Source organism: Carcharodon carcharias, chromosome 23, assembly GCF_017639515.1.
Source record: "Carcharodon carcharias isolate sCarCar2 chromosome 23, sCarCar2.pri, whole genome shotgun sequence".
Classification (NCBI taxonomy): domain Eukaryota; kingdom Metazoa; phylum Chordata; class Chondrichthyes; order Lamniformes; family Lamnidae; genus Carcharodon; species Carcharodon carcharias.
The window spans coordinates 9209007-9230085 of record NC_054489.1 but is presented as its reverse complement, the minus strand read 5'-3'; the positions used below and the strand labels follow the sequence as shown (position 1 = coordinate 9230085).

Below are 21079 nucleotides of genomic sequence, written 5' to 3'. Positions count from 1 at the left end.
AAACGCCCCGATTTTTTTTTGTTGAACTTGTTTAACTTTTACTTGGAAAACATATTTAGTTATTTAAAACATTTGCTTGGCCGGCAGTCAATGTGTAAATTAATGGAATTTGACATTGACAAAGATGCAGACTGACACGCTAGTTCAATCAGGATGAAGGAAAGAAGTTAATCTCAACAGGCAAGTGATTTTATCAATAATGGAAGTGGAGTTACAAAAGTACAAAACATTGTTCAACATATTGTAAATTTATAATCACAATATAGTCATTACAAATACTGTGACAGCCTATATTACAATATACTTGACACATCATAGTCTACCACAAAATGCACTAATATTCTTCACTTGTTTGAGCTGATGTGTATATATATTATATACACTGTATATATAAACAAGTTCTTTAATATAACATTACATAACACATTGTTACAGGTTGTGCTTAAACCAAATAGATGACCAAGTGACTTTATAGGTTTATTAGTGAGAGATACTCCATCAATATCATGGCAACAAATAGCTACGAATTCTGTAATAGGGTTGACATTAAAATAAGTGATGGTTATCAGATTTTAACACTGGCAGGATGCTAATAAGATAGTGCTTAGTTCTGACAGATACTAAACCGCAGTTGCTGTATAAATACTGTATTAAGTGTAATGATAAAATACTGATTAAAGTGTAACAATATGTGCCACATTCAAACATATTAATAGAAAAAAAAGGTTTGCAGTAGTTGGAACTAACAGTGCATCGAAAAGGTAACACAACCAGTCACACTGCACTGAAATAGCATTATAAACAGCACGGATATGACACAATGGAGAGAGCAGTAACCTACAGTATTAGCCTTGATGTACAACATTAAATGCGCGTGGAAGCGGTCCGATTGGTTGAAGCAGCGAACATTAATAAGTGATTATAACGTCTCCATGCCTAGGCAATGACTGATATCTACTGATCTTTTCAGTGAATCATGTGCTGAAATAGGCACATTCAGCAGATTCAAACAAAAACTGGATAAACTATTGTTTTTAAAAATGCGCCCAGACCACAGAAACGATCAGTTTATTAAAGCCCAGAAATGTACACCCTGTCGAACAGAGTGATAGCCACTGAACTGATATAGAGTAGTCTAGGTATGCTGCATTAAGAGGAATACCTAGTTCATTGAAGCTCAGGACTAAATGCATTGAATAGACCAATGGGCACTGGATACCAATAACTGCATGAAGATCGAGCCACAACCCTCCAATAAAACCATCAAACCATCAAATTTGATCAAAATGCACTAACAGTTAATCAGGGCATTGAGTATTCGGTTTGGACACAAGTAATAGAGGATATGGTAATGACAAGTAATAGGTATGTCATTGATGATATACATGGATAAATTTGGATCTTCAAACAGGGATGTAATCCAATCAAAATGAAGATAGGCTATTTGTGCAAACCCCCCAACGTCTAAACCGCTGCCTGTGAAACAGAGGGCCCAGATCTGTGGCACGAAATTTGGTGCCACGCAGCCTTTGTGAGGTTGTTTTCACAAGGCAATTTCAAAATGGCTGTGTTTATACGTCGGGAGGCTACAATTTGTCAACATTTAAATAAGTATAAGGGTTTTTATGTAAAGTCTCGACTCCAAGAGGTTGACAATGTTTACTCAGACTGAATTGGAAAAAAATGCTGAGAAAATGCACCAAACGTATAGTAGCTTTAAAAAAAGAGACAGACTCTGGCCAGTTGAAATGTTCATATTTTAGGATTTATGCAATTGTGAAATGAGAATTTTTGAGGAAAATCTTTTTTTTACAGCCGTTGTGCTGACGGTTGTCGTGATGTGCAGCGTCGCTAAGGGCCAGAGTCTTCCGATTTAATAAATCGAACAGCAGTTTGAAATATGGGTTGAGACTATGTTAATACACAAGGAAAGAACCAGGAAACAAAACATTGCTGCTTAGAAATGCATATTATTAATGAGATGATGAAATAATTTCTAAGAAAAGAATTAAATAAGTTTTACATATCATATTAATACACACGGTAAGTATGTTTCCTGTAGGTAAAGTATTAAGAATATTAACTAAAATATTAAGAATATATAAATATAATGGTGATAAGCCTTGTGAAATTGTCTCAGCAACAAAGGCAATAGAATTCAACGCGAGCAATTATGGAGTCTATGCTATGTTTAGTGTAATTTTTCTAATCATTTAAAGTGAAATAAATTGTAAAATGAAAAGCTAAAAAATCAAAAATCTCCTGGTGTTGTTGGGGAAGAAAATTATACCGTCCCTGGGTGGGCTCGAACCACCAACCTTTCGGTTAACAGCCGAACGCGCTAACCGATTGCGCCACAGAGACTGCCTGGTAGGGCCGATTCATCTGTGTTGCCTGAGTAACATAATTCTGAAGCTTTTTCTCTGGTGTACAGCCCTGATTTTAAAATGAATGCATGGATAGAAAGATAAATGTCTAGAAATAAAAAGAAAGGAGATTCCATTTAGTGGGCTGCAGTTTTAAACGCTGCATGTCCACGTTAACACTTTCAGGACTGGTGTGAGGGTTATTTTTTTAATATATGTACCAGATCTCAGATTTTCTGTAGTGTGGTGCGGTAAGGGTTCACATATATTCTGAGTACAATATCCTGCATATGTATGGGGTTGGAGAAATCAGCAGACATAAAGGGTCTTTTTAAGGGTTACATGTAACGTGCAAAAAAAAGAATAATCACATCACTTTTTTACAGCCCTTTGCAGCTGTTAAAAAGAATTAATGTTGCTCTATGTTCTACGTGAAGGTGGTACTGTAGCAGATAAAACCCACGTGGATATTAACCTCCGTTGGCATGATTTTGAATATGAACTCGATTGTTATTAATACTTCTACGGTGCAACGGTGTATTATTGAATTAAACAGCAAAAGAAAATGATTTCTGCCTTTAACTCATTTGCGATTCTTTTGTGTCCCTTGCAAGCTTTATTTTTTTAAGCGTGAATCCAAGTAAGAGTTGCACTGTGATTTATTCAGAATTAAGTGGATGGGGAACATTGTAGGATTTTGCCCTGGAGCACGTGCCTCTGTTGCTAAATTTATATTTTGGAAATGCAACTTGAGAAAAAAAGGCACAAATGTTTGCAAGAACATGGTGTGTCTGCAATTCCAAGACTCGGGGGGTGGGGGGGGGGGGGTGGTAGTTGCTTTTTTGTATTAATTTCCCGAGGCATCAAATGGTTAACAGGAAACCAGCAAAGCCCGGTTGCAGCTGTCAATCAGCCGGCGGCTGCAGACGGATCACGTTGCTCAGCTGATGTAAATGAATCTGCCTGTTGGGGGAGGGGAGATAATTGGCTGAATGGTAAAGGTAATAGATTCCACGGGCTGCAGCCTGTAAAAAGCATCTGCAATCAGTTTCTCATTGTAATTACTCATTCCGGATTGTGACTGAAATCACTATATCTTAAGATCAGATTTCATTATTTTTTTTTACTTTAATAACATTGCAAATTGGTCATTGATAATGGGGGGTGGGGTGGGGGGAAGTAAAGCTAGCAAATAATGTCTTGAATAATTATTGTAACGACATTCTAGCTTCGTGCACTCGCAGAGGTGAAAAATACAAACACGGAATAATTTGTAGGCTTTCCCCTCCCCCACCAGAATTGTGTGCTTTAATACTCGCCATGGTCTCTAGTCGCCTTAATCGGAATCTCAATTGGAATATCGGTGCACCGTTTCTATTATTGGCTGAATTTCTGATTTCCAGTCTACACCAGTGAAAATTTGTCTTAAATCTTTTGCATTTTAGACTTTACTGATATTCTGGTGCGAGTCATATGAACAATCTCCTAGAGGCCTGCAAAATGTTCATAACGCAGCTTAATATGTTTTCAGTTTAAATAATATTGCCTGAACAGGCACATGCACAATATAGTCGGTTTGAGTGCCCCTCAACCTTCAATTTATGTTCAGGCATTAGGCATTTAGCCACTTGCGTACTGCATCATGAATCGTCATCATGGCTGCACCGGTGAGTATTGCTGGACCTCGCACTAAACCTCAAAATACCTGTGGTTTGTAAAAAAAAAGTAAAGATTTTTCATTATAAGGCACACTCACCACTCACGTCGCACCTGAACACTAACAGCGTTTGCGTAGGCTGTCCACATGATTCTTTTTGCTACCCGAGACTAAAAGACACCAAGCATCAACCAACCTCCAAACTGAACAAAAAATAACTTATGTGCCCAAAAAACAGTCATACCAGTATAAAAATGCATCTTTTAATATAATGATGTGAATAGGATCTAGGTAGAGAGGAATTAAGCTGATATCTTACCCCATTCAACAGTTAATTTTATTAATTAGAGAAAGAACTGTTTACAAAGAAGGAATTTTTCTCCAGCCTGTGTTATTTTGTTGAGCACCCACCCAGCCCAGAACTTTATTTGAGAATGCCCTTTTCTGTCTAGTCCCGGGAAAAGCACCGACAGACGGTCATTTTGACACCTCTGATACTACACTGAAAAATCTACCTAATTTGGAATGAAAAGGGTGAAATGTTTAACCTTCCCGCCTTACAATATCTCGACCTCTCCACGCCTTCTCAAACCTCTAATATATTAGCATTTGCAACCCTGCCGGAACTAAGTTGCGCCACCAATTTTCGACGTCTATTCTAGCAAAGCGGCGCAGCATTTTAACAAAAAAAAACCACCGGGAAGTAACCAAACTTAAAATTCTCAAGAGAAACGTCTTTTTTTGGCATTTCGGTACAAACTGGCGCTGAAGGCTCCCAGAGATGAATCAGATTGTGGAACCCACGCGGTGGGCCCCATCAAGTGTCCTGTGTACGTGATCTGGGTTTATGTAGGCACCAAGGAATTCAGAACCCTGTGGGGTGGGCTGTAATGTGAATGTTGGCAGTTTGTAGCTGCCCAAATTGTTACATTGACACCAATGAGCTAAAGGAAGTAATGTACTCTGCATTTCTTCATTGCAAACCTACACGAGGGGAAATCCTTTGCACATTTTTCTCTAAAAAAAGGAATTCAAAACGCTCTGATATTCACAAGTACATTAAAGCGGATCTTCTTGTCTTTTGCTTCCTTGGACTTTTGCAATTATGGAAGTATATAGTACAGGAAGAAACCATTCGGCCCATTTCACCACTCCCGGTTCTTTCAAAGAGCTATTCAATTCCTCCCACTCCCCTCTCTTCCCCGCCCCCCACCCATAGCCCTGTAATTTTAAGTACATATCCATATGCTTTTTGAAAATTAATCTGTTTCCACCATGGTTTCAGGTGATACATTCCAGATCGTCGCAACTAGACGAGTTAAAAGGAAACCGCCCCATCTCCTCCTGACAGTTTTTTTTTGTCAATTATCTTAAATCGGTGTCATCTGGTCACCGACCTTCCTGTTAGTAAGCACTGTTCTTTAATATAAGAGTAAAAATGTGAAAGAAAAATCTCGAGGTTAATACCAATTTATGGGGTTTGCCCAATCCGATCGTTCCCTTCAACCTTGTTTCAATTGTGGATTAAACTGAAAACCATCGTAACGAATCGCTCTTCTAGTTCGGAGGAAGATTATCTGTGTCATGCATTTAAAGCAGAAAATCGCCTTAAACATTGGAATATTTTTTTCCCGGACCGCTTAAATTGTTTTTGTTTGCAAGGATCCGAAGACTCCGGGAAATGCTCGCAATGCCAGTTTGTTGTGCAGTGAATAAGTTTTAAGAGCAATTTCACCTTGTTTATGGAGCAATTTTGAGCATAAAAATCCGATGGTCATGGTGTTCATTGTGCTGTCGGTGCGGTCTATGCTCAACCAAGCTCCATATTACCCGGCAAATTACCCTGTGCGTTGCCGGCCCTGCGCTTGAGAGAAAATATTTGGAACAGTTAATGTCCCTTTTCCTCGGTAACAAAATAACTTTTTGTCATTGCTTTTAGACAACTTCAATCGCTCTCTTGGCTTTAAATTGCCAAGTTTTACTCCGTGAACCGGGGCACCACCAGGTTTCGGGCACAATGCAAAGATTAGAAAGAAAGAACTTGCATTGACATAGCGCCTTTCCACGTCCTCAGGATGCGCCAAGGAAATAGTTTTGAGGTGTGGCAATGCAAGAAATAAGGCATAGCACGATCCCATAAATGGCGAAGTAAATAGTGACCAGATATCCCGATATGGAATCATCAGTGCTTTTACTTGGCTGGGGAATTCGTGATGACGCTAAATCTGCTTGTCTCATTGGCTGAAGGCTGGGCCTAGACCCAGCCAGCCATCATAAACTGCTTAGGCAAGAGTTAATTGCGGGTATATCCTGGTCAGGTTGAATTTGGCCGCGCTACAACTCGTTTGAGTTGAGGGGGTAGTTTAGCTATGAGGAGGGTCGAGTCGAACTGGGTTAGGGCTGGATCAGGGAAAATAACCTGCAGGAGATAAAAAGGAAAAAAACCCAGGAAACACTCAGCAGGCCTCGCAGCATCTGTGGAGAGAGGAGTAGAGTTAATGTTTCAGGTTAGTCACAGGCTGAAACATTAACTCTTTCTCTCTCTCTATACAGCCTTTCTGACCTGCTGAGGATTTCCAGCATTTTCTGATTTTAATTCAGATTTTCCAGAAGCCGCAGCGTTTTGCTTTTGCACAGACTGAGGTGGGATTGTGGTATTAGAACAACAGCCATATCGGGTCGGGTTGGGGGCGGGGTTAATAGTCGCAATCAAAATCTGTTTGGTTGAGTGTTTTCATCGGCTCAGAGCATGATTGGATTGAATTATGTCATTCATCAGAAACAGCAATACTGCCCTCCCAGCCATTATTCCACTGCTTACAATTTACAGCGCAGAAATGGGCTGTTCGACCTAACAGGTCTTTGCAGATGTCCATGATCTAAACAGGACTCCTTCCATCTTCAACTTATCCTTTCAACAGGTCCTTCTATTCTTCTCCCTCTTGCACTCCCCTAGTTGCCCTTAAATGCTTCTATGTTATCCTACTATTCTATGTTATCCTACTCTCTCAAATAAATAAAAAAATCTCCAGAATTCTTTGCTAGATGATTTTTTTTTTGCATCTTCATGCATACAACTATCACAATTAAAGAGCTAAAAACAAAAAAACTGAGGATGCTGGAAATCCAAAACAAAAACAGAATTACCTGGAAAAACTCAGCAGGTCTGGCAGCATCGGCGGAGAAGAAAAGAGTTGACGTTTCGAGTCCTCATTGGGTCATGAGGACTCGAAACGTCAACTCTTTTCTTCTCCGCCGATGCTGCCAGACCTGCTGAGTTTTTCCAGGTAATACAAGTAAAGAGCTGTTTAACTTCTCAGTAAACAAACATTCTTTATAATTCCCCACCTTTAATTACGGAAGAACAAATCATATCATCAATGTATTTTTATAGCCAATTTAATGCCTTTATTAATAGATTAAACTTTCAAGATTAAATGCTATTTGCAAGAAACTTATAATTAGCGCTATTTCTAAACTAGTCATCTCCGTCGTATGAGGTAATATAAACTAAGCTTTTGCCTTGTACTCCTCCTCGAGTGTTGCTAATGCTCGCCGGTCCAATTATCTATACCCTCGCTTCTCACCTAACTCCCCCCAAAAAGCCCCAAAGCAAAAGCTCAGGACTTTTTCGATTTGGTATTCCGTACGTTTTCTTTCTCACTGAATCCTTTGAACTGTCTGTATCACCCAAGGCGGCTGCTTTTATTAATTTTAAAAGAATTCCACGCAAGTTAGCAGCAAACATCGTGGGAGACAAATCAGAAGATGTATTAAGTCTTGCGACTTCCAATAAAAACGCGTCTTCTGAGAACCATGATTTAAATGGTTGCTCTAGATTTTGCATTCCATTTCAGATTAACTCTCCTCTATTATGAACAAAATAATGGGAATCTCAAAAAGTATGAGATATTCGAGAGCTACAAATCTTAGATATTTGACTGTCCGCACAAATGTTGGGACATTTAGAAGAGTAACACGCTGACAATTTATCAATGATTCTGTGTCGGTGGATTTAACCACACACATCTCCTAATCTATTTCTCCCTGTTGAAGAGCCATGCATCCAAAATTGATGGAATAAACTCTGTGTTTACTGGAATATTTGGTGATTAGAGATGGACTCATTGGAAAGTTTAGTCTGCAATTGTCCCCATTGTTCACTCCAGTAACGCCCACAGAACACAGTTCCATTGATACCCAAGAACCCTCAACACCAACTAACATTCCTCCCCTTTACCGGAATTGGTCTCGTGTCATATCTAGAAGACACGAATAAATAAACACCCCGGAGATTTTCACCACCTGCATTCATTAGCGCCTCATACACTCATCACACTCACCCCGCCCCAGAAATGCACCCCTGTTGCTTCTCGCCTTCTCAGCAGACAGAAGCGACCTGACTAACTTGAGAAACTGAGATGGAATTCCAATAGCGCGGTAATGGAGGACACACCCAAGGCGAGAAAACGATGTAACTTAAGACACAGCTGCATCGCTCGCATGAGGATTTCGAACCTGTGATTATTTTCTTTAAAGTGGAACAATTCGGTGCCAGTTGCCCCACTTCAATGATTTGTTGATCGCTAGCATTTGGTCAAAGAGCTGAAATGAGTTTGGAAATGAAAACTGCAACTCTAACCCATGCCATGTGACACGGCTGGGCTTCACTGAAGGGAAAACACTCCAAATGTCCAATGTTACACCATGATTTTGGCGACTATGAAGGTATCCCTCGGCATCCGCATCATCTGTCTGCAGCAAAATAAGATGAATGTTCCCTCACCCGAATCGAATCGCTTTGACTATTCTTTTTAAAATGAAATAAAAATTGGAATTGGGTGAGAAGGAGAACTAGTTCCATGATAGATTTTAAGCTCTAAAAACGCAACCAAAGATGTTATGCCATAGCTAGATTTAGCAAACCCACATTTCATTATATCTGGAGTTTGCCATATATAAAGTTTCAGTCTGTACAGGTTTCACCGTTCAATATTTGGAAATGATAGCGTATTTTACAGGTAGTTTTAATAACCTGCTCATTTGCCTGTTTTTCCTTTGGCTGTTTGCTAACGCTGGAAACTTTAATATTGGCTGAGTTTATTGCGTGGGTGGAGATCAGTTGTCAAATTGGCACCGAGTTTAGACTCGTCTATGTAAGAGTAGTTGAGATATAATTATGCTTTAAAAAATTGACTTGTGAGTTCTTGCAAATAAAAATTAACCACATACTTGGTATGTCATCTGCACGTCAGAGAAGGATAATGAGATGGAAGCTAATTCCCAGGCTACCATCTAGCTTTGCAGCTTGTGGTCCACTTATTGTCGCATGTGAGACATCAACTCGCTGGCTGCATACAGCACAGCTCCCTCATCCAGCTGGCATTTAGATTGCTCAATTCGCGCGAGAGGGAGAGTTTCCCTCACGAGATGTGTAAACTCACCCGCAAATCGATGGAGCTGGGACGCTTAAACGTATGAAACAAACCAGTATATATCTCAAAAAGTGCAATACCGGTATAAGTGGCAAGTTCACACACCGCATAGTGCTCTCACTGAAATAATGAGAATGGATTTTGAAACTGAATGGGATTCCTGCGGGTCTAAATAGTCTGACCGACCCGTTTGCTGTGTACTACCGCACAGCCTCAACTCTTACTTCCGATGCAATTGGATCAAGAATTGAATTGATGTCAACGACAGGTTGAGGTCGGACTTCAGGTATCAAGAATCCGTACAACCCGAAACAGGAAGTTTCAAATGCATGATTATTATGTCTCAGTAAAGTATAGGACATGCTGGGAATTCATCATTGATCTGTCAACGTCAGAAAGAGGAATGGATGGAACATTCCATCCCATTGTTTGCTCAGGAAGCTGGACTGCATTAACTCTGATTCTTTAACCATACAAGGAAACATCATCAGATACGAGTAACTGTATGATATTATGTTGTAATGGCAGAGTTAGGGACCCAGATGGGTGAAATTCCAAGAGCCGAATGTTCTTGTCCTTAGCAAATATTCTCCTCCACAAATATTCTTATGTAGGGCATTTGACTTACCAACTCGCAATAGGACATCTTATCCTAGTGTTTGGAATTTAAACATTGGATTCGTTTAATACAAGGAACACATGAGTTCCGTTGAATAACCCACGCTGGGATCCTTGTAATGCATTCCTTTCATGTGGACATCTAAAGTCTCCTGAACTAATCCAGGAATGGCCAAACTTTGTAAACCATAGATCTACATACAATAATCTTCAGACACTCGAGCACCACAAAACACGAACAACCTTTAGAGACACATTGTTATTACTATTCCTTTAAGATATTGCTATCTTTACGTTTATCTTATCTTCAATAACCATAAATTACATATACCGCAGTTTCTAAACCTGAATTAATTGTTAGATTTTAGAATCCAACGCTTGGTCAGCCTTTCAGCAAATCATTTTCCTCTGGACCTTTTCTTGGTCGAGGTGGTGATCATGCCAATGGTCTCCTGTCAATGAAAATCCACCTATTCATGCGTATACCTGGAGTAGACCAAAATATGTTGTTCGTGCAACAATTTTTCAACAGTTTCGTTCTGTTTGAGAGGCACCTGGTTTGACTCATTTTATTTAATCTGTCTTTCGAGTGTTAATTTTGGGTGTGTCTCCAACATGCAGCAACAGGAGATCCAACGGCAAGTTATTTTCCACAGCATTGCGGAAAACCGCAGAATGTTGGGCGTCTTATTCCTATCAAATCCAAAATAAAATGGCAGCAACTAAGGAATATTGCTATGATGTATCAAAATAATACAGAAAGTACCTTAAATAAAATTAAGGAACAGTGGCTGTCAGACTTCATAGCATTGAGTGTGCTAGCAAGTCTATATGAACCTTTCGATTTTATAGTTGTTTAAGCGGAACTCAATGTAGTTTCTGAAAATATCAACTCAAAAGTTTTGTTGCTATAAAAGACAAAGTTGTAAATGATCTCCATCAATCCCATTGGCTTTAGATACTTTGAATACTCAGGCTTATAAACATTTGCCAAGACTCCAAGTATCATTATGACAGACATTTGGCTTTCTCTGGAGGCTAGAGACATCGATTGGCGATTCAAGGCAAAGGTTTACTTGTCCATAGCATCAACAATCTATTTCTATCATAGCTCGCTTTCTCCAATAAGACGGATGTCTTCACAGGGAGTCAAAGAGAAGCTGAGTTGTTCTCTCCGGTGTTCTGGCCAACATTTATCCCTCCAATAACTTCCAAATCAGATGATCTGGTCACTCATTTCGTTGCTGTTTGTTGGAGCTTGCACTGTGCAAATTGGCTACGTTTTCCCTTACATTACACCAGTGGCTACACCTCATTGGTGCTAAAGGGCTTTGGGACATCATGGCGTTGTGGAGCGCGCCACGTAAATACAAGTTTTTCTTTTGTTTCTATAATCATCCTTTAGCTCTAGCTCGTACTTGATTTGGAAAATAACGTTGTTCACAAAAAGGGGTTGCCGGTCTCTTTAGCCCATATAGAACTGGATTATGACTGGTGTAATAGCTTGGAAACTGCACACTGAGATATTTCAATTTCTGTATGTGGTTCCTGAATTGGAGTTCCCTGGTTTAATTGACGAGCATCAGAATTGCTGCCCTGATTATGGTTAATTGAACATTTTATAATGACGTGGCGCATTATTACATTGTGGAAAATAACAGGATAGAATATGCTTGTAGAAGCAAGTGTTAGGAGCAGCATATTTTTGGGGGAAGACAAGATTTTGGTATGTTGAGTAATTTTATACGTGCTTATGATGCAATTATATAGGAGTTGGAAAATGAGATTTGACATTTACCACGATGTACCCACCGAACGTAGAATTCCTGGAAGCTTCTCGGTAATACGTCATTAGAAGTATCTAGAGGTTTAGTGTTTAATATCTACCAGCCGATTATTATGAGGCAGAGTTGGAGAAGTGCACAGTCATAAAGGACATGAGGCTTTCAGAATGAACAATCTAGTTTAGATGGTTATCTATTTTGATGAGAATTGTTGCTTTGGGTGTCAATGTCTTTAAAACTTTGGGCTAGATATTGAATAACGAAAATGTATTCATTTAATGTTGCACCAGTATACGCATAATATATTCCTGCCGGCCCTACACAGAACTCAGGTGGTATAATCTTCCATCTTATCTCTAGTCCAGTGATCTTGTAGATCCTTCCTAAGAACTGTGTAAGTTTTATGAACATTAAAAGCATACACTGATGCAAGTTCTACTGGCCTTATACACAGAGCTAAGGATCTTGTACATTCAGTAGGAACAATTTATTTTTAGATAGCGTTAATATATATGATCACAACATATTTTTTTCTCCGTATGGATTTTGTGACTGACACAGCTTTGTGCTCACGCTGTGGTTACTGCTCTAATGTTTTGTCAAATATGGCCTAGAAGCCTGTCCACGTGTCTTGTTTCCAATAGAATTAAATATATTCCCAGTAAAGATTCAACCCTTCCGCAAAAAAGGTTCTAGGACATGTTTTCTTGCGACTGGAATAATTCAACAGGAATTCAGCAAAAATATGTACATAATATTTATATAGAGAGTGGTTAGACTGTAGGATTCCCTGCCGCAAAGCATTGGTGAAGTATATAGGGGATAATTGTTTGAAGAAAGAGGAATATAAGGAATAAAAAAGAGAGCACGAGTGTGGCGTTAGACTAGGCGGTTGGTGTGGCGAAAACTTCGGCACAGACCTGATGGGCCGAATAGTCTTTATATGTGCTGTAACATTAATTAATTCTATGCATGTTTTCTAACTTCATAAAATTTGTATGAGGAATAAACCACAATCTTATTTTTTTTGAAGTTTAAAGTTTACTTATCCTGCTTAGCGCGTGTTACAGTGATTGGTGGGTTTATTTGCTATTAAGAGCACAGATGAACAGCAGGGTATTGAAACAAAAACAAAAATACCTGGAAAAACTCAGCAGGTCTGACAGCATCTGCGGAGGGGAATACAGTTAACGTTTCGAGTCCGTATGACTCTTCACCAGAACTAAGGAAAAATAGAAAAGTGAAATAAAGCTGGTTTAGGGGGTGGGGGGGGGGGTGTTGGGGGGTGGGGGAACAGGTAGAGCTGGATAGAGGGCCAGTGATAGGTGGAGATAACCAAAAGATGTCATAGACAAAAGGACAAAGAGGTGTTGACGGTGGCGATATTAGCTAAGAAATGTTCTCTCCTGGTGTTTGAGTAGGGTATTGAACCCGGTTTCAGCTTCAATCCAACTGAACGTTCATGAAAGTTTGAATCCATTGGTTTTCCATTCAACTGGTTTGATCAGCGATTGGTTGGATGAAATACCCCAGTGCAACGTGCGTGTCGAACGGATAACAATACAAGACACCATGGAATTTCAGAAAGAATGAGAAGGCGAGCAGTTCCACTGAAAATAATGAAGCCTGGTGTTTATTATTTAATACGTTTCTGATCCTGAACCTTCAAGTACACTTCTGATTTATTATTTAAACACTCCCTTTTAAATTAAAAATACATTGTGAGCCTACCGAGCCTTAAAACTGTTGTAATGTGTTAGGAAACCAACCTTTTTATCCAAGTGCTAATGAATTGATCGGGCAAGCACGTTGTGTGCATTGCGTGCACTGTAAAGATGAACAAACGTTGATCCTATGGCCAAAGTTAGATATGCAATTCTCCATTTTGCTCGGTGGTTACTATTTGAGCCCGGTGATTGAAGCGATAACTACTATAGTCTCTAGATTACTATAATCCGGTTTAATTTTCGATGCGTGAACATGTGTTGGAATAGATGAGGCCAAAGGGCTTAGAGTAATAAGGCCCAATTTTCCATCAAAGTATCTGTAGGGGTTGGTTGGCAGGATTTCACTTGATATCTTAGATTAGATTTCCCAACAATTGTGTCATAATTTAGCAAACACCACCACCCCCCACCCCCACCAAAAAAAATCCTCTACCTATCAGTAATCCAAGTGTTTCAGATGGAAAGCGTCAGTTTAGCTGACCTGAGCTACAACATTCAAACAGAAATTCGTCTGGTGTTTAGCATTCTGAAAAAAAAAGTGTGATTTAACTTTTGCCGCGGTTTTGACTAAAACAAAGTACACAATTCAAGTGGCGCGGCACATTCATCCTCAGGCCAGTGTCCAAATAAAAATGTCCCCTAAAAATAAAATATGATATTGTTTGGAACGCTACCTCATATCATTGAGCCCTTTATTACTCTTGTCTTCAGAGATTTGTTCACTCCATCACAAGTGATTGCACTCATTGTGAATTTGATGCAATTTTAAATCCTTTGACCCGAGTCATTTTATAAAAACATGAATTTACGTTGGCGCCTGCTGTTACATTCTCGCATTGCAGGCGCCAAATTCTTGAAGTGATGTATTCGAAGGATCCCTTTCAACTATGCCCTGGCCAGCATTCACTTACACGCGAAAGCTTATCAGCATCAGACTCTGAAGAAGCAATAGAGTCACCTCAAACGGTCGACGTTTCAGCTTGCCCTTCTGGTACCTGGTACTAGAGATTACTCTTTTATGTAGATCACGAATAGAGCAAATTCCTCACATGTCGGAAAATAAACTCATGCTATTGCACGACGTGTAGTTTCCGGCCTCTGCGCCAGATGTACCTTTTCCCCAATAGACTGGAAACATAGATGGCGGGTATTTCTAGATTATGACGTGTGACACGCACAGCGATGCAGTGCATAGAATGCATGGAACTGTTTTGATCCCATCTGAATCACCTGTTTGAACCTTTCCGCCAGAACCCCTATCGAAGCACACTCAACACTCAATATTAACAATTTGGCACCTTCGGCCCTCGTGTAAGCATAGAGGAGAGAAAATGGTTACCATCATTAGAAGAAATATATATTTTCTTATGTCGTATGCCGTTTCACTATTCTGGTTAAAACGCGTCCAAGGCTGGAACCTTTAAGGGACATCCGTGTGGGAGTGTCGAAGCTCCCGCAGCAGCAGACGCCCACGGACTTTGACCCCTCGAGGATTAAACGCTGTGAAAAACATTCATCAATGAATTGAGGAAGTATTGAGGCAACCCTGAAAAAAGAGCATTTATAAAAAAAAAGGCATTGTAACATAAACATAAAAATTGTATTCCAGCATTTAAGGTATTCTACTGCATTGCATTGTCCTGCACATGTTTTACACCAGAGAAACTCTCAATCCAGCACTTTATTAAAGCCGTAAGAATTTTGAAAGTGGGCCTGATTGTAAATAAACCTTCTCGCTTTCCTCATCCATAAAGTGACGTTGGCAGCTCCTGTTTATTTAAAGGAAAAAATGCCTTCCACGTGAATCAGCATGCGTTTCCCCATCACCGCTGCCTCCTGTGCTAACTTAATGCAAAATCTCTTATCTCCAGAAAGCAAATGCAGGACTGGAACAAACGCCAAGTCAAACTCTCTTGACGCAACTGTGGCTCATTTGGCAGCGTTCTCTCCTCAGAGCTAGACGATTGTGGTTTCAAGTCCCACAGCAGGAATTGAGCACAAAATCTAGGCTGATATCCAATGCAGTACTTAGGGCGTGCTGCACTGTTTGAAGTGCAACCTTTCGGATGCTATATTAAAATGACCCCTTATCTGCCCTCTGGACCTAACACCTCGACGAAAAGCAGGGGCTTTATGTTAACCAATATATATCTCTCAATCAACTTCACAAAAATAGATTAGCTATTCACGATCACGTTGCTGTTTGTGGGAGCTTGCTGTGTGCAATTTGCTGCCGCGTTTCCTACATTGAGGTTATGACATCACTTCAAAGAAGCACTTCATTGGCTGTAAAGCGCTTTGGGGCGTTTGTCGGTCGTGAAAGGCACTGTATAAATGCAAGTCTTTCTTTGTGGGGGAAAAAACCCTCCAGCATATATGCCAGTCTCTGCCCAGTCAAACCACAAGTAGAGGATGAAGCCTATAATGGCGAACAGCCGCATTCTTAAATCAATTCGCAAAAACCTGAGCATTTTAGTAAAGCTCAGGATTGCATTTTTCTCACTTGTATTACTACCTTCTGGATAATATCGTCAAGTGGATTTACATTATGCTATAATTAATAATCAATGCGTTTCTATTGTGTGTCTCTGTGCTAACATTGTTCACCAAATTTCCCTTTAAATGTTCTACGCAATACCTGGTTAGATAATGATTAATTAAACAGCGATTCTTGCTCAACACCATCTATTCCGATATTCCAACCATTTCACTAAAAGCAATGTCATCTGTTTAGCTATTGTTGGCATCTGTAACCTATTTGTCGGCCCTTGTACGGAGGGTCATCACAGATTCAAGTTGGACAGTGGACCATTGTAGCTTCAAATATTTATGAATTCAACATATTTTGGCACTATCAAAGTAGTCAGATGAAGCCTATCTCTGCTTAATCAAAAATAACCCAGTGCATTGTTAAATTATTCTTTACCGATCCCTTACAGCCGTGGAGTCTCCCGTTCTTTCATTCTACGCTTCCTTTAACAATCTGTAAACTTGTCATACCCCATACTGGGGTCACCTACGCAATATTTCTTACCATACCTCTCCTTCTTTCCTATGCTCTCAATCTCGGTGTTAGTTCTCCCTCTGGATTTTGATGCTTCCCCGGCATAAATTTTTAAGTGAATTATACTTCCTCAACCTCGCGTGTTCGCGCGGGTCTGTGAGTTAGAAGGCCCACTCCAGAGCACCTAATCTAGGTTGACACGTCAAAGCGGCACTGAAAGATCGCCACGCTGTCGGAAATGCCGTTTTTGGATGAAGGGTTGATCCGAGGCCGCCTCTGCTCTTCTGGATTGACCCGCAAGATCCCATACCAACTCAAAAAAGAGCAGGACAGTTCAGTGGAATCCTGCACAATAATTAACATCACTTAAAACAGATTACCTGGTTACTGTATCATTGTTGTTTGTGGGAGCTTGCTACGCTTCAACAGTAACTACACTTTGAAAGTATTCAATTGGCTGTAAGGGCTTTGGGGTGCTCTTTAGTCTTGACTGGCGCTATATAAATACAAGTTGTTTTCATTATTTCAGTTCAACTGTATATATTAGTAGTGGTTGTTTTGCTCGTGTTACTTTTATCAGTCTCCAAATTCAAAATATTATATTCTCCATAAAGCTTAATTTTATCTCGAAGGAATAGTGGTTATTCTGCACTCCAGGGCGTTTATTCTCAGGGGTGATAGTAATTATATACAAAAACAACCACTAACCAGTGTTTCTGTTCCAAAACGTTAACGTTTAATCTTCTTTAACGTTTTCAAAATATGAGTTTGCTTGTTGCATTTTTTTCAAGTGGATAGGTGCAAATTTTCAGCAGCGGTAGGTCGGGATTCCGTTCTGCCTGTATGCCGTGGGGAGTGGGGGAAGGAGGTGGAAGGGGCAGGGGAAGGAACAGTTGTATATTCGCTATGGTGTTAAAGCTGCTCTTGCCCCAGTATCGTTGGGCCTGCTAGTGTTGAAAGACAGTCCTGGAGATCTCGCCTACATCAAAAAAACTCAATGAAGAGCAGTGGGAACAAAACGTCGTGTTCTGAAACCAAGAAGGGCTAGTTTTTTGTAACCTTTCTGACTTTTGGTAGTTGGTTAATTGTGACCTCATTCGTGCATCAGTCAATAGGCATGTATCACCGACGCCCATTGGCCACTTACAGCAAGATTTGCGTGGCTATATGGAAAGACCAGTTCTGTGACTGCCTAGTTGTATAAGGTGTGTGTAAAAGTATGACAAACACAATTGCCTACAACTAATATACTTCTCTCGGTTCCGACGTCATTGTTTGCGATATTACTGTCAACGGCTACTCATCGAAGTTTTTGTGTTTAATTCAATGCTCATGAGAAACGGTTTGAGGCTGTGTACCGGAAAGGTTAAAACGAAGCTTCTCTGGAAGTCTGAAGTTTCGAAATAGACACGCCCTCCCCACCCAAATACATATAAACAAGGACCTGCACTCCGACCCCCGCCCAATTAGAACATGAATGTAAAAGTAAAAGTGAGGTTTACCACCAATAGATGGAAAGTGATGTGATTGTCAGCGGTCATCCGCAACCATCTGCTTCTTTTAACCTTCGGGAAAACGTGCGAAACTGTTCGGCCATCCAACTGAGAAGAGTGTAGGCTTTGGAACTCTCGCGAACTTCTATTGAGTTCAAGATGTAGTCGTTCGTTTTTCTCTTCGGCATCCAACAATTAAAACCAGATCTATTTAACATCGTGTGAACTTCCAAAAAGAATTGTCAGATTGTTCGCTGCGGTCTCTTTGCCGGGGATTGGGGGGGTGGGGGGCGGGGGCTGAGGGGGTGGGGGGGGGGGGGGGGGGGGGGGGGTGGGGGGGTGGGGGGGGGGTGCGGGGCGTTTGGCGGGAGGGTTTCGGTCTAAATGTATTTTCTACCCAGACAAGGGGAATGAGACATGCCAATAAGCAGACTGGCAAAAGGCGTTACTATGTGTAGCCATTGCAAAAGTATAAAAATACTAGCGGGACCACGACATGTGAAGAATACAGTTTACCCCAAAATATAACTGGCTATCAGCTCTCGATACGACTAAAGAAGAATTAAGGTCAATCACCCAGTCTATTATCATTTGGTTCATTTTATACATTGGATCCGGCCGGTCCTTAACAAGTTACGTGAAGTGTTAGAGAGGTTACAATCCCATTCCCCCAACTCCACAAACAACTAATGGGATATGTAGAGAGTCATTAACAACAAGAAAGTGTTAGGATTGAATTAAGTCCAAGTATAAAGACCTGGATCAAGGTAGTTTCTTTCTGTTCGCCAGCTATTAGGTTCTAAGTGGACTCCTAATTCATGCAGACCACAGTAATGCTTTACTTTCCCTGAGCGAATAAAGAAATATTTAATTGCTCAAATCAAGATATTACCAGGCGAACTAATGAACTTTCAGTGCTTAAGGTTCCTTGATGTAGAGCTTAACAGTAAAACACTTGGATGAATCTCATGTAGAATGTGCTGGTGTAAATAGCTGTGATTCTTTAAATAATGGAACCCACCACGCGTTTAGCTGTTTAACTCTTAGCGTCTCTCATTAATCGTTAGGCCATAAATAATTTATATTGTTTATTATTTTTAGCTGAACCCTGTGAAATATGTTCTCATTACAATTTAAAGCGGCATTGACGCTTTACTGTGGTTCGCATGTTATCTGGAGCGAAAACGGTTCCATATACTGAATATATATAAAATATATAATGAACTTAGCAACCCAACCTTAATTTTGACTGTCTGTCACGTTCCTTAAACCCATCCTGGGAGACCGCCTGGGAATAGTAGGAATACCGGGGGGTATGGGGAGGACAGCGGGAGGGGGCTGCAGTGTGAAGTGTTTAGTGACTCTTCGGCCATCCTGGTATGGGGCAGATTTGATAGACCAGTTGGTCTTTTCCTGCCCGGGAGTTTCATATGTTTGGAACAATGCGCTTGGATATTTCAAATGCCTGAAATACTATCAAATATCAGTGATGTAATGATAATAGACTGCAGTCATTTTGGCTGGGTTAAAGATAATGACTCATATTGCCTGCTACCTTCAATAATAACTGTGAAGTACGGAGTGACAGGACATAATTTAGGAGCCCTTGATCCCTTGATTGATTCGGATTCTCCCTTTGACATTTATCTACAAACTTACTTGAACTAGAGTCAAGGATTTTCTGAGTGGAAAATATATTAATACCCTCTAAGCTGTTTTGCTACAAGTAACAAGGGCATTAGTAACCACGGAGAACCAGGAAAGTGTGTCTATACTATACACATAAGAAACTTATTAGCATCAACTTACATTTATATAGCGCCTTTAACACAATAAAAGATCCCAAGACCTTTCGCAGAAGCGTTATAAACCAAAATTAGACACCCAGTTACATCAGGCGATGCCAAGGCAGATATCCAGAAACGTGATCAGAGTTGGTGTTAAGAAGCATCTTAAAGGAAGTCAGAGATGCAGAGATTGGGGGTGGGGGTGTGTGGGGGGGGGGGGGGGTGGGTGTGCGTGTCAGTGTGTGTGTGTGGGGTGGGGGGGGGTGGGGGTGCGGCGGTATAGGGGTTGTTGGAATTCCAAAGTCTGGGGACTGGGCAGCTGAAGGCACCGCCACCAATGGTGAAACAACTTATGTTGGGGATGCTCAACAGGCCAGACTAGGATGTGCACAGATGTCTCGGATTTTACACAGCTCGGTGGCCCCGGAAGTGTTAACATGTTCCGTTTTCCAGTTTTAAGAGTTATCCTCACAGAAGATTCTGTGATACTGACCCCATCCGGGATTCTGCATAAATCAAAACTTTTTTTAAAAAACAGCATGGGTCCCTCCTTTCTTCCTCTGTGATGTAATGCTTGACTCTGTCCCTGGAAGCTGCTTAACTTATAACTATGAGCGTGCTGATGACAAACTTCTGTAAATAGACAGGCAGCGTTAAAAGACGGTTGAAAAATGAGAGCGAGAGACTTATCCAACTAACACGCAGTCTTGAGGTTGGATTGTGGGACAATCTTCTCGCTCAGATTTCAGAAGAGGAAAAAAAAGGAAGATAGATTTGCGTTTATATAGCGCCTTTCGGGGTCCTGGGTCCTCCTAAAGCGCTTTAACATACAATGAAGCCTGCCAGGAAGTGTAGCCATGAGTCGATCTGATCTGAAGCAGGATCTTAGAATCTTACCTGTTTACATATTTGTTCATAGGGGTGAATGGAAATGTTATGGAAAATAGATGAACGTTGTTATGTTTCTCTCCGTCTCTCTGTTTATTATGAGATTTGCTATCTCGTGGGTTGCTTTGTTGGTCAGCTGAAGGAGCTACCCTGGTTATACAGTCACACATGTTATAGCAGCGGTTGTGTAGCAGTCACAGTACCGGAGCGCAGTACACTGCTCATCCAGCGTTTGTACTGTTGCACGCTCTACATCTAAACAAGGTTCAGTTATTTTTTAATGAAAATGAAATGGATGCTTCGTGTTGCCAGTGCTAGAC

At 40.5% G+C, this 21079-nt stretch overlaps 1 non-coding gene across 1 annotated transcript; it reads right to left on the bottom strand.

Moving 5' to 3' along the window:
• Positions 1 to 2290: 2290 nt before the first annotated feature.
• trnan-guu lies at positions 2291 to 2364 on the bottom strand. Its single transcript has one exon. It is a non-coding gene; the product is annotated as a tRNA-Asn (tRNA).
• Positions 2365 to 21079: the final 18715 nt, after the last annotated feature.